The 15,735-nt window shown below is 35.5% G+C and overlaps 1 protein-coding gene across 3 annotated transcripts in view; it reads right to left on the bottom strand.

Annotated features, from left to right (window-relative positions):
- The window catches only part of LOC131692779 (uncharacterized), a 376,747-nt gene that overhangs the window by 319,079 nt on the left and 41,933 nt on the right, over positions 1-15,735 (bottom strand). The window lies entirely within an intron of this gene.

The following is a 15,735-nucleotide window of genomic DNA, read 5'->3' as shown; positions in this document are numbered from 1 at the left end:
CGATATAGACACGTGCTGCTGTTGTTCGCTTCCAGGTTATCAAGTGAAATCAATGAAGCGATGATATTGTTTTGAATTTCCTATGAATGGAGTGCCGTGTTTATTTTGTAACTAAAAGCTCATTAGCTCAATACGTTTGAGTGTCACGGACAAGTCAGATAGACGAAGAACCATTTCCATCATTTTCCTTGGATTGTTATGAATGTTGGTTTATTCTTCCAACAGAAAACGTTTGTAGTTAGTAATGTCCAGTCTAATTTACTCTAGGGATCACGAAAGCATTTTTTCTAATATTAGTAGAAAAATTCTAACTACCTTCTCCACGGTATCTCTGGTAGAACAATATTCATACAAAAAAAATCAGTATCGCTGAAGTACTCTCTAATCGAAAGCTTGGATACTCCTGTTCTTTCATCTGAGACTAAATTTAAAATGTTCTATCGGGGGGTCTAGAACAAGAATTTTTTTGAACGCTTTGATGATTATTTTTGAAGACTACATTTTAATGAATAGCTCTCAGACGATATCTCACTTTCAGAGGGATCAATCTTTAGACATTCAGTATTAGGAGGAGGGACTTGCTACGTTAATAAATACACCAAATTCTTTTTTTGCACGGGGGATGCGTTCCGTGCAAAAAAAACCGTGTAAAAAAATCCGTGTTATTTTGAGAAACCGTGTAAAAAAATCTGTATTTTTTTATTAACAGCTATCGTATTTAACAATGAATAATGTTGGACATTTTAAATGCACAAGGGGACTGTCAACGTGCCCAGTAAAAGTAGAAATTAGCTACGTTGTCATTTTCAGCCGATTTTCGGTTTTGTAACATTTTTTGAACGAAGAAAACTAGACCTTTCGAACAGTATGCGGTCATATACAGTTTGGTAAGAAACATTGTTCGATTCTGGGACAACAATATCAAAATTGTCATTTTTTGCGATTTTTTCATGTAAATGGTTATCTTCTCATTAAAAGAATTTTCATGAAAAGTAAAAAAATCATTTTGATACAAAGACTCTCTTGCGCAATTGAAATGTCAGAAATTGTCAATTTTCAACGGCCTATTGGTTGGCTTTTACTTAATTAAATACTCTTTCCTGATTTTGCAATGTTGACAGACCCCTTCTTTGCAATTAAAATTTCCAAAACTGCACTTTGATGAAAAATTCTTTCCTGAAAAGCTGAAAATTCGATATTTTACACTTAGCGAATCTAGTTTTTTTTAACGACTGCAACCTGTGCCTGGGTGGATATCGGTCCGTCCCGCTAGGCAAACTTTGCAAAATCGTACGAAATGGCGACTATCTGCCAATTAAATACCGATCTTTAGGAGGACGATAAAGTTTTGTGCATGTGTGTCTCAAAAAGTGTGATGTCCTCTAATTTATCTAATTCTGAAAAATTTCTCCTGTTTGAGTCGTCTATATCTAGGGTGATCATATCAAGCGAGTAAAAAACCAGGACAGTTCAAAGGGAACTACCTACATCCATCACCTCTTAATCGATTGTGCCTGCTCCCTAGATTTTCGACAGGTAAAAAGTTCCAGGTTCTGGCAGGCAGAGCTACTGCAGTAATACATTCCTGTGGTCGGGCAGGCATAGCTCAGCCAAAAAGTCTCATGAGAATTCGATCACCGAGCTCTTTTCTTCAGATTTGTACACACACAGTTTTTGCTTCATAGCCATCAGGGAAGGCCACATGATGTTGTTGGGGAAATCGGCAATTATGAATTTAGCGAATGAGACGAAATCATCTGTGCATGACAGGCGAGGAGTTATCAGCACTAAACACACGTCATTGAAGTAAGCTAGAAACGTAAACGGTCCCAAGTAACTCCCTACGCTATTCCTGATTTAAAAATAAGTACCTGGCAATCTCCAATGACAACCATTATATTTCGATTTGAAATTAAGAATCGAAACATCTGCAAAAACTACCGTTGATTACAATTTTCTCCATTTTATCATTTATTATAAGAAAAAACAGCGGATCGGCTGGTGTAAATAATATCAGTTTGAGCGCGACCTTCCATACTCCCTGTTATGTATGATGCTAAATTCAGAAGGTAGGCGCCGTTCAGCGTCCAGGCGTGAAGCCATGTTAATCGTGGTTTAGGTACTGTTTCCATTGACCCTGAATTGGTTCCTCAATCACCAGTTAGAGAGAGAGCACTTGGGACCGATTTGTTCACCCTCACTTAACTTTTAAACCATGTTCACCAGTGCGTTTTAAAAGCCGCGGGTCTTTTAATTTTTTACAATAAGTAAAAATAATAAAATAAAATGCTAAGAATGTCGGTCTTTCAGATCTTGTTGACGCAGTTTGCTGCTGCGTGTTGAGATCCTTTTCCTTGGCGGTGAAGCCGCTTGGGGGTCATTCAGTCTGCCTTCTCTCGCGTTATCGTTCCCGTCCATGTCATCATCGGTACTGCTTTCTTGCTGTTCACGATCAGATGTTCTTATTTGTTTCTTGTTCTTGCAGCTCGCTGTTGTAAATCGGTCTTCATCGGTATTTTCTTCTTTATTGGCGATGTTAGTTGTTGGTTTGGGAGCGGTTGTCGTGGTCGTTGTACCTGCATTATTGGTTAATTGGATCGTTGTTTTTGGTTTATCTGAAGGTGTCGCTGGCTCCTTGTTAGAGTTGGCTGTAGTAGATGAGTTTTGACTAGTTGCTTCGGCGCATGTTTTTCCGTAGTGGGCTGTATGGTTACAGAATTAGCATATTGGGGTCTGCCTGGGATATGTGATTAGCGTTGTTTGCTTCTAGGTTACGCCGTCCCTCGGTGATTTGCATTCGATAGTCATGTAAGAAGGTATTGGTTTAGTCACTCGCATCCTCACAATACGAACGGCGTTTGGAATGCCGGTGAAAAAAATTCTCCAGGTGTCATTCGTAATAGATTCTACTTCTCCATATTGCGACATGATTTGTTTGATGTCTTTCTTAGTGCGCGGGGACAAATGATGGATACGCACGTCCACCATGCCGTTTTCCATTCCACGGGGATCTTTATTTTGGTGTTATTAAATTTGACCTCGTGTTGCATGTTGTTCTTTGCAATTAAGTTTTCGGCCCGTGCTAAGCTTCTAAACGTGATCGAAACACAGTTTTAAACGTGATGTAGCTGAATGTACGTAACTTCAGCGAGATTAAGCTCCATTTTCACTTTTACTAATTGCTCCACTTCCTGAACTGTGGGTCTAACACGAGTTTTATTAAAGTTGATCGAAATCGTGTTATCCCGTAGCACGGGTACTTTTGTTTCATTTAGCAAACTCATTTCACTCCGCAACAATACAATATTGTTTGTGCACTGATACGATATAGACTGATTGTGCGATAGGCACCAATCAGCTTGTAGGTAGATTTGACTGTTTCACTTGTGTGGGATGTGAAGACAAACTGTTTCATCGCCATTGATAGCGACCAGTTTGGTCCACAACTGGAATCATTTCGATTTGTTCGACTGTCAAGTTTCCTTGTAAACGGACTACAGGTCATTAATATGCTATGTACATACGAACGGCTTGATCTTTTCCTTTTCAATTTCCACGTAAGAGAAGAAAGTTGTGAGATTAAAAAAGACTGTGATCTGAACCTGAGGAAATAAAGCGAAGACTCAATAAAGAAAAATATTTTAGGCTTACAGGGCAAAAACCAGGACAAATCAAGCGTTTTCCTCGACTTCCCAGGACACCAGGACAGTCATTGAAAAACCAGGACATGTCCTGGGAAACCAGGACGTATGGTCACCCTATCTATATCTATACTAAACCAATTTAGAATTAGAACCGCCTTTTGTCTTGTTCCTATTCTTTTCTTTCATCTCCTAGGTCTGAAGCGGATCAATCGACTATTAATAAATATGATAAAAGATGCCAGCAGTATTGGCCCTTATTCGCAAATACTTTATTCACTACAACTGTGCTATATTTCTTCTCGATCTTATAACAGAATTTGAAAATCTCTGTTCTAAATAGTCGATATTGGTAGTTGTTATGATGTACCAATAAGATAGAGTAGTGACAATATTTTTCAGTTCCACAGATACAATCTCCCTTTATTGGATACTTCAGAGTTATTCGCATCTGCTCTCGGAGACCACCAATCCCCCAAACGACTCAATCTGCTCGAACCGAATGCACATTTATACCACTGAGCATTCAACTCGAACATATCACACCGAGGAAGCGATTTGTTATTTCCAAGAACCAAAGCTCGAGTGAAACAATCAACATTCTCGTAGGTGCTAGTCCTGCACATCTTCTTGGAACCAGCTAACATATCCAAGCTCGACAGCTAGCAGAAGTCACATATATCTCCACCCAAGCGAAGTGATCAATTCACTTGTAAGTAGGACCACTCATCCACAAACCAGTCATGAACACATCCGTACCAACGAGAATGGATCATGCCAGACGAAGGCCACAGGTCCAGCACCAACTTGTCCCATCTCAGTAAAAAAAATAGACTTGTGCCTGTCCCTAACTCTTTGAAAGCTCTATTTAATCAGAGATCACTATTTGGTTGATAAAAAGAAACATCAGTCGTTATCTACTCAGACCAAACAATACGTATTGCGTATCCCTGCATATTAAAATCTCCGCTATCAGTTTCTAGCTTATCAAACTGAGCAAGCAAAATTAATATACTTTTTGCAGTGGCACCCGGGGGAACTTGGTCATATACCAATTGCTCCATTGCCAATGCGATGTGATATATGAACGGGAATATTATTTGATGATATCTAAAAAACATACAATCCTATAACAACCATTGCCCAACATAATTGATTTTCAACTACCATAACTTGAATTTTGAATAACAACTCATTTCCTAAAATTGAAAAATACGCGATTTTTACACATTGGTAGATCATCCCCATTTGCATTGCAAATGTCCAATGCCATTTATTTTCAGCTGACGTTACTAAATGCCCATTAAAAATATTTTTTTTGCACAATTTCTTGAAATAACACGGATTTTTTTGCACAATTTCTCGAAATGACACGGATTTTTTTTGCACGGTTTTTTTTTTCACGGGATGATCAAATCATTAAGCTGGTATATCGAAATAGGTATGTTATACATAAAATCGTGTTATTTTGCAAAACCGTGCAAAAAAAGTCGTGCAAAAAAGTGCGTGCAAAAACAGAATCCGGTGTATGTTTAAAAACTCAACAAGTACCAAATACTAATTATTGAACTTTGTATCGGTACGATCTTTGACTTAATGCAACAAGCATTAAGAGCTGGTGAACAATGCTGTCGACAAGTTAAATTATCGGTTAACGGGAACTAAATCTCATTATGTCCTCCTTTTCACGAAGAAGCGAATAATAACCGGGGGCAGGGCCGGCGGAAGACGTGGTTAGTATCCCAAGTAACAATGAAAATGCTTGGAGGATCTACCATTGTTTTATCTTGGTTTTAAGAAGGATTCCTTGAAGCTGAAAATTTTATTATGGTTTTATGCAGTTGTCGTTTTATTTGCTCCGTAGTTACGCTATAAAACTTTGTTATGACTTTCAAGATAGAACTTTAGAGTACTAGTTTTAAGAATAATTCTGAAACGGCTCTGAATACTATTTAAAACTGGATTAAAACTAACATAAAACAAGTATTTTAGATATGAGACAGTTTTATGGTAGTTTAATCGTTCAAGTTATTTGATTTTCATATGATGAAAAAATGACACCTGAAAAAAGCTGTTGAAAATTACCGAACACGACGACTATTCCTAATTATGTAGGGGAGCCCGGGGCTAGTTGGCGGTTGGGGTAAGTTGGCGGAACCCCCTTTTCTCCGTTTCTATTAGACATATAGCGCTGCCTCTCGTTGTGTACCTCAAGTAATGTAAAACACATTATCCAATGTGTTTTTGTTGCGAAACATTAAGTTTTGTATAAGCTGTGGGCGATATTGTGTTTTTGAGCATACTTTGTAAATTTTCTTAATTTTAAACATTTTGTGTTATTTAAGGTGGTTTTCAATCTATTCCCCGAACGATTATATTTTTCGATAGTGCGTGCAAAAAGCTTTCAGCATCCGTATAGATATTTCATCTATTCATACCCAAAAGTAATTTTTTAAATCCTTTTTCATAAAATATGCGGTTGGGGTAAGTTGGCGGTACCGCACACGGGACAAGTTGGAGGTACTATTTATAGTGCAAAAATAGTCATCATATTTTTTGCCTTTCTCATATAAAGAAAGGCTATGCAATCACTGTAAAAATCGACTTTTTAACCGAGGCCCGGAGGGCCGAGTATCATACACCATTCGATTCAGTTCGTCGAGATCGGCAAATGTCTGTGTGTGTGTATGTATGTGTGTGTGTGTATGTGTGTGTGTGTGTGTATGTGTGTGTGTGTGTGTCATTTAAACTCACACAATTTTCTCAGAGATGGCTGAACCGATTTTCGCAAACTTAGTTTCATCTGAAAGGTATAACGCTCCCATAAGCTGCTATTGAATTTTTAGTTGATCCGACTTCCGGTTCCGGAGTTACGGGTTGAAGAGTGCGGTCACACAGCAAATTCCCATATAAACTGGTACCACCATAATGTTTAAATGATGTAAAACATATTAAAATTGATGTAACATTACTCTAGTTTGCGGGTCTGGATCACTAATGATCAATCAAAGCAGCTTTGACCACATTGGCCACCTATGACGGTTCATGACGCCCTCGGGGAACCCGCCAAGTTCCTAAGCTAATATCACACCCATTCCACAACGAATTCTCTACCGATTTTTACGAACTTAATTTCAAATGAAAGATACAGTAATGCCATTGACTGCTGCTGAATTTCATTCGGTTCTGACTCTTGCTTCCGGAGTTACAGGGGTGTTAGTAAGGATACACTGGAATTTCCCATATAAATCGGTACAATCGTAATACCTCAGAGGCTAAAAACTATTGAAATGGTCACCAAATTACTTATAATCGTAGATCTAGATCACTGATTGCCAATCAAACATTCTTTGAATATATTGTCCACTATCGACGATTCCGGAAGTCCGGAATTCCAGGCATATTCCACAATTAAAGTCACATCGGTTCATCGGTGATGACTGAACCGATTTTCTCAAACCAAGTCTCAAATGGAAGGCAAAATATGCAGTTGAGTATTGCGTAGCCGCCCCTTACCCCCCCCCCCTCCCCACCTTGCCCTTACACCTCCCTCCTTCATCACTCCCCTCTTCTTGGATCACCCTCACGCCCAGATTTCCGTCATCCACCCCGTATACCGAAATAAGATGAAGGATTTCTGACGCATCCTCCACACCCACTCTACTAAACCCCCATTCCCTACACGTTCAAACGCATTCCACCAACCTTTGCAAATTATAATCACATGAAGATAACATTGAACTCATGCTTATTAAGCTAATTAAATATTATTCTTTTGCCTTTCTTATATAGAAAGGTTATGCAATTGCTCCAAAAACCGACTTTCTAACCGAGGCCCGGAGGGCCGAGTCTCATATAACATTCGACTCAGTTCGCCGAGATCGCAAAATATCTGTGTGTATGTATGTGTGTATGTATGTATGTGTGTATGTATGTATGTGTGTATGTGTATGTGTGTATGTATGTGTGTATGTGCGGATTTGTTAACAAAATGTCCACATCGGTTACTCGGAGATGGCTGAACCGATTTTTACAAACTAAGATTCAAATGAAAGGTATAATATTCTCATAGGTTGCTATTGAATTTCATTTTCAACCGACATCTTGTTCCGAATTACGAGTTGAAGAGTATGGTTACAAAACAAAATTTGTTGATTTTTCCAAATCGGTTTCCCGGAATTTTCTGAACCGATTTTGACAAACTTAATTTTAAATGAAAGGTCCATCAGCTGCTGTTGAATTTTGTGTGGATCCGAGTTCTGGTTCCTGAATTACAGGGTGATACGTACGATCACGCAGCAAATCCCGATTCTAACGAATTCTGCGATGAATGTAAAAAGGTGATTTTTTTCCAAAATGTAAACACAACTGTTGAATTTGTAGATCTAGGTCCCCAACAGTCATTCAAAGTCTCTTTGGCCACACTGGCCACCATCGACGGATCCGGAAGCATCCAAAGTCAGAATAACGGTTATATTGGTTTCTCGAAAATGGCTAGATTTGCTCAACTTAGTCTCAAATGAAAGGTGTTGCGTCCCCAGAAACTGATATTAAATTCCATCTCCATCCGACTTCCAGCACCGGAGTTACGGATTGTGGAGGTCGATCACATAGAAAACTCCGATTCAAACCGATACCGCGATGAATGCAAAAAGATGCTCTTATATATACTTACCAAGTGTAATAAGAATGAAATACATTTCCATAAAGTTATATTGTACGAACCAGCTATTAAATCATAGTTTGGAGAAATGAGAAAGGCACAATTGCACCTCTAGGTGGATTAAAACAGGTTTTTATTTCTGGTATTCACTCCAAAGTAAGAGAAACTGAAAAAGTGTGTCTCTCGTCAATGCAGGGGAAAATTATTTCAGCCAATCGCCTGAAGAATTTCAAAAAGTTGCTTTTGAATATGGAGTACGCGTCGAAGTCAAAATGACGGGGTATTGAGGCTGAAATATAAGGAAAAGTCGAATATGCGGTTCACTAGTTCTATTATCTATTCGATTCTTCTTTTTTGAACTTGCTCAGTACTCAGAGATACAGTCTTGTACTCTGAGTACTGAGCAAGTTCAAAAAAGAAGAATCGAATAGATAATATAACTAATTCGCAAGACTTCTGTCTGTCACGTTACATTTTTAAGTATATTTCATAATATAAGTCAGCAATAACGATAAAATCAGATTCTATACCAACTGCACATTATTAAGGTCACTAAAACGCACATTTTTTCTACAGAAAGTTATTTTCTATCATGAACGATTATCGTGTTATTGTCATTTTAATACGTCTGACACGTTACACAATTTTCGCAGTGAGTTTGGAGGTCGCACGACTAAATTGAAAAAGTCTGTTTCGTTGGCCCCCAAATTTGCATGAACACAGTTTTAAGTCGAAACTTGGGAAAAAAGGAAGAGTTTGAAATATAGTTTTCCTGAAGAAAAACTTTGTTTTCGATTTTATGGAGTATTCACAATGATCTGTCACGTTACAACGAGGATCTGTCACGTTACAGTTCTATATCTTTATTAAAGCAAGCATATCAAGACAGTCGTGCACAAATCATCCTTGATCTGGGAACTCAGTATTAATGGAAAATTTCATTTTTATTTTGAAAACATATTGGTTTTGATGAACAAACGTGAATAACTTATGAAAATGTCGTAATTTCACGAAGTAATATATTATGTCGAAAAAATCTAAAATAACTCAAAACATTTGCAATTTGAAGCACAATTTTTCATGAGAATTTTGGATTGAAAAACCATTTTGAAATACATTCTATAACTAAATTATTTAAAGAAAAAAATAAAATAAAATAAATTTAAATTTAAAAATTAAAAGAATTTTTGAAATATGTTACTGTTATGTTCTAAAATATTTTGGAAATTTTTTCTTAAGAGCATTTTGCTTCGAAATTATATTTAGTATTAGTATTGTATAAGAAAATTATATTTATGACTGGCAAATACTAAGAAATTTAGAAGCATACTTGCAGTTAAAAATGCTTCCTTACTAATAACTAATACCTAATAACTAATAACTAATAACTAATAACTAATAACTAATAACTAATAACTAATAACTAATAACTAATAACTAATAACTAATAACTAATAACTAATAACTAATAACTAATAACTAATAACTAATAACTAATAACTAATAACTAATAACTAATAACTAATAACTAATAACTAATAACTAATAACTAATAACTAATAACTAATAACTAATAACTAATAACTAATAACTAATAACTAATAACTAATAACTAATAACTAATAACTAATAACTAATAACTAATAACTAATAACTAATAACTAATAACTAATAACTAATAACTAATAACTAATAACTAATAACTAATAACTAATAACTAATAACTAATAACTAATAACTAATAACTAATAACTAATAACTAATAACTAATAACTAATAACTAATAACTAATAACTAATAACTAATAACTAATAACTAATAACTAATAACTAATAACTAATAACTAATAACTAATAACTAATAACTAATAACTAATAACTAATAACTAATAACTAATAACTAATAACTAATAACTAATAACTAATAACTAATAACTAATAACTAATAACTAATAACTAATAACTAATAACTAATAACTAATAACTAATAACTAATAACTAATAACTAATAACTAATAACTAATAACTAATAACTAATAACTAATAACTAATAACTAATAACTAATAACTAATAACTAATAACTAATAACTAATAACTAATAACTAATAACTAATAACTAATAACTAATAACTAATAACTAATAACTAATAACTAATAACTAATAACTAATAACTAATAACTAATAACTAATAACTAATAACTAATAACTAATAACTAATAACTAATAACTAATAACTAATAACTAATAACTAATAACTAATAACTAATAACTAATAACTAATAACTAATAACTAATAACTAATAACTAATAACTAATAACTAATAACTAATAACTAATAACTAATAACTAATAACTAATAACTAATAACTAATAACTAATAACTAATAACTAATAACTAATAACTAATAACTAATAACTAATAACTAATAACTAATAACTAATAACTAATAACTAATAACTAATAACTAATAACTAATAACTAATAACTAATAACTAATAACTAATAACTAATAACTAATAACTAATAACTAATAACTAATAACTAATAACTAATAACTAATAACTAATAACTAATAACTAATAACTAATAACTAATAACTAATAACTAATAACTAATAACTAATAACTAATAACTAATAACTAATAACTAATAACTAATAACTAATAACTAATAACTAATAACTAATAACTAATAACTAATAACTAATAACTAATAACTAATAACTAATAACTAATAACTAATAACTAATAACAAATGTATTTATAGTTTCTTCAGTTCTTTCGTTAACAAAAAAAATCATTGTTTTTTTGTAATTGTATTTTTTTTTGTTTTCTTATTGAAAAATTTCACCAACAAATTCACACAGAAGAATTGATTCCCTAGAACTCGCTATCATATAGTTTTGCTGCACTAATGGCGATTTTCGAACAATATATTTTGAATGTGCTGCATTCAGAGCTGATACGCCCTTTTTAAATATTACTCTTGGATAAAAATTGTTTGTTTAATAATGCAAAATACTTAATCTCCCATAAAGATGAAACGTAAAAGGTTTCAAACTTGGTGGAATTGCTTCACAGCAGAAAACATCTGTCACGTTTCATAAGATGAACTCTGTTTTCTCGAAAATGAATAAAACTTTAAGGTTTTTACAATACAATTTCAAAAGTAGCTCAAAGTAGCAAAAATAAAAAAAATATAGGTTAGACATTTTATGCATGCTTTTAGTGTGGTCCACAAAACTTTTTCGAATTTTTGATCTGTCACGTTACAAGTTATATGGTTTCCTTTACTTCACAATTGAAAGTAAGCATTTATCCATATTCATTTCAATTTTTCAAGCAATATCATCAAATTTAAGTTAGACTACGATGGAAAAATGTGGTTCCAGGAAAAAAGTTGAAAATATGGATTTTGTGTACATTTTTATCTCCATACGGTCTTTTAGTCATTTTCAGTTCATGCAAGTAGCATCAACAAACTTTTATAAATGACAGACATGGAATTTTTTTCTGGGCTCGCCATTCATATTTTTGAGGTTATATACATACGGAAAACAAACAGTTGGACGCAAAATTTGATAAAAAAAATCGCCTGTGGTTGCCATTTTCGGAGCCTTGACCATATATCTAGTACATGCTACAATTGTCACTGGGAATCGTTGTTGAAATTGCAAAGTGTTGGCTTGCCGATTTCGTACGCAAGGAACCAACCAATAATATTTAAATTCTAGAAGATCTACGTCGGAAGTTTTAAGGAAATGTAGTCTAGGTTGGAAAGGGTTTGTCTAGAAACTGATATCTTGTTTCCATGACAATGTTTTTAGTTTGTAGTACACCATTTTGTAGATATATTACGTGGCTTAATGTCTGCGAATGGAAGATGTTTACTTGCAATTTTAAAAAAGACACAGGATCAATTTTCTGCATGACGGCAAAATGGCCAAAAAAATGTGTCGTATATGTTGGGACACTTCAAACAATTTGAATAATTAAAGACAATTTAAGCTTTAATGCATTATATTTATTTTTTGGTTAATATCTGTAAATTGTTATTTTACAATAAGAATAAGTAACCGAAAGACTTATTTACTTCCATTTGAAAAAGTTAATCTGATTCACTGTTTTGCCTTTCTCCTATAGAAAGGTTATGCAATCACTCTGAATATTGCTAACCTAATCCCGGCCCGGAGGGCCGTCAGTCATACACCATTCGACTCAGTTCATCGAATTCGGCAAATGTCTGTGCGTGTGTGTGCGTGTGTATGTATGTATGTGACCAAAAATAAGCACATCGGTTACTCAGGAATGGCTGAACCGATTTTTTTCAAACTTAGACCCAAAATGAAATGTACAACGTTCCCATAGGCTGCTATTGAATTTCATTAAATTCCGACTTCCAGTTCCGGAGCTACGGGTTGAAGAGTGCGGACACACAGCAAATTCACACTTTTGTCTTTCTCCTATAGAAAGGTTATGCAATCACTCTGAACGTCGTCAACTTAATCCCGGCCAATTTTTTTTTGACTTGTATAGGTTTTCTGTATTTTAACAGAGGCGTAATTAGGGGAATACGGTGAGGGGTGCCCCCTACCCACATCACTCACAACCTTTTCCTATACCGCCCTTCGCTCATCATGTACCTCCCTACCCGAATAAATTTTTCTAGTTTCTCCAGAATAAATTATCCTAGTGGGTCTGAAAAACCAGTGACAAATTTGGTTTGAAATGATTTTGAGTTCAGAAACTAATTTAAAATTTCCTACTAAGTTGAAAATTTTTGGTGGGGTCCAAACTCCCGAACCCTCCTCATGGATCCGCCGCTGATTTCAAGTGTTTCAGCGTCGACACATAGCAACTCAAGTTCGAAGCTGTCGATTCATTGTACGTATGTGTAAATCGCACGGAATATGTAATAGACATTTCCACCATTTTATTAAACATACCCAGCCATGGAATCGTAGTTTGGATAAATGAGAAAGGCACAATTGCACCACCAGGTGAATTAAAACGGGTTTTACATGTAAAACTTGTACGCAATCTTGTACGCATGCGTAAGTGCATAGTGTCCTAACCTATACGATACGCTTGTCCCAACCTATTTTTCGAAGAAAAAAAAATCCAATGAAGCAAATGCAGAACCCTGATCGGTAATAACATTTCAGTTACATCTTAACACTTTAAAATTATTTAGGTTACAATTTCGATGAAAAAGGTTTAATTTAAGGTGGTCCAAAAATCACCACGAGAAAAGATTTTTAGCTCGTTTTTGACACTGCTTAGTGCAGCTGTGACAAGAATGAACTATAACTTCAACTTGGCATAAAAAGTGAACTACAACCGAGTCTAGTATGTGCTAAAAATAACAGATGGTAACACTGCATAGGAACGAAAATATCGAGCTGTCCCAACCTATATGACAATCCCGTACACAATACAAATGCATTGTGTAAAACCTAGAAAAATAATAGGGCTGAAATATAGAGACACTTGAAATTTTCGATGTCCCATGTAGAATATCCGAGACCAGGAGCCATTTACCCAGCACCCATGAAGGAATACTTGCAGGCCTTCACGAGGAAGCCTTGAAAAGGAAATGATTCAGAATCTCACTCTTTAGTGAACATCGAAGCGTAGAAATTAAACGTGGTTAGTGGTGAAACCTTTTTTAGAATTTATTCTCTGAGCATTGCTTAAAATAATGCTTCAGTTTTTCTCCGTATAATTTATATATAGGATATGTCGATATTTCATGCGATAGTTCATCTCTCCACAGAAGGAAAACTTTTCATGATTCATTCCGCATTTTCCATGCCTTGATTCTACAACGAGTAACTATACGGCCCCAGTGTTTGCGACGCCGGTAGTTCATGCTACGCGACCCAAAAAATTGAACAGGTAGACGAGCCTCGTTCAAAAGAGCAATGTTTGGAAGAAAAGATCCGGCGGAAGGTTCGAAATGAGGCTCATGGAACATAAGTTGTTTCCTTATACTCCTCGATGTTTGCTGGACGCACTTGCTTGCATACCAGAAATTTTACTGACTGAAGCAAAAGGGTTCTGGAAGGAGCCAACCCCCTATTTCGCAATTAGGGCCCTCCTCGGAGACTACGCCGTTAATCTCTACTTCCCAGGCGGGTACGTAGACAAAATACTTCTTCGTAAATCACGCGATATATCGATGATGTTAAATGGCTTATTTTTGGTCCCCGGAAGTAGACCATCCAGGGACTGGTTGTATTAGATGGATATAATTTGATTTGAAAAGGAGACTTATCCGTATTATTTTTGCTATCGGAGAAATATTCAAATCGACCTCCACTAATCCTGAAAGGATGTCGGTCGTCGAAGATACCTTCCAATTAGTTTACACTATCATGCAGCGCTCAGTACCAACGAAAGGAAGGTTTTATCTCAATAATTGTTACTTAGCTGTGGAACATTTGTAGTATCAGTGATCAAAAAAACACACTGCATTTGTGCCTATCAAATAAACGAAATGAATAAAAAAACACATTTTCGCTGAGTTGTCGATCGTACAGCCCGTTAACAAAGGGTGTTTCCAAATGGTCAATAGCTGGTGGTAGGGAATTCTCATTTTCACTTACTCACGCCATGCCTGAACTTTCGTCAGTACGGGTAGAAATCATTTCGAATCTTACTACCCACTCGGGAAAAAAATGTTCCCCACTTATCGATGTCTTCCGAATAGCTGTTGTGCTATTTCGGATTTTGTCATAACAATTGTATACCTGTTTGTGTTGTAAATGGGAATACCCAAACGTTCCAATGTGTGTTGTGCTTGTGTGTTCAACCCAAAGCTTCTATTTTTCGACCTAACTGAAAAAGGTAAAATTTCAATGATCTACCCAACCTGCAAGTATCTGCCTCCGTTTGCAATGCATTGCTCAGATCTAGTAAAACTCATCCAGATAAATACGTCATTTTCGCCCGATATTATCTAGAGCTAAGCTATATTCTGTTTCCTCTTTTTAAAACGTAAAACACCGTTGTCAGTAGCAGACAAATTTTATAACAGCAAGAGGAACACGATAGACAATGGACCCGCCACTGGGCAAAGAAGAGATAGTAGCCCCTCTCGAAACAGTTACACATCTGACAAGAAGATGCGGGTGGCACAGAAATTTGATTACGTCAAAAAAAGCAAATATTGATCCCGCGTTAAGATACCGGGGCTATCTGGTGCCTGTCGTGCCACGAGGAATAGTTAAATGTACCACTGGAACACGGTAATGAATTGAATGCAGACTGGCTACGGGCGAGCTGTATTCGAATATAACCCGAATTGGATAAAAGGTGGAAGGTGCACTCGACCTACTTTTTATACGTTGGATGCAAACAATCGTTGACTTGAGCAGTGCTCTCACCTCACTTGGAGATACTTTGGACAGTGCTACTACTCGTCGGCA

The sequence above is a fragment of the Topomyia yanbarensis genome, chromosome 3 (assembly GCF_030247195.1).
Source record: "Topomyia yanbarensis strain Yona2022 chromosome 3, ASM3024719v1, whole genome shotgun sequence".
In the NCBI taxonomy this organism is placed as follows: domain Eukaryota; kingdom Metazoa; phylum Arthropoda; class Insecta; order Diptera; family Culicidae; genus Topomyia; species Topomyia yanbarensis.
Note: the sequence above shows the minus strand (reverse complement) of the source record. Positions and strands in the feature narration are given on the sequence as shown.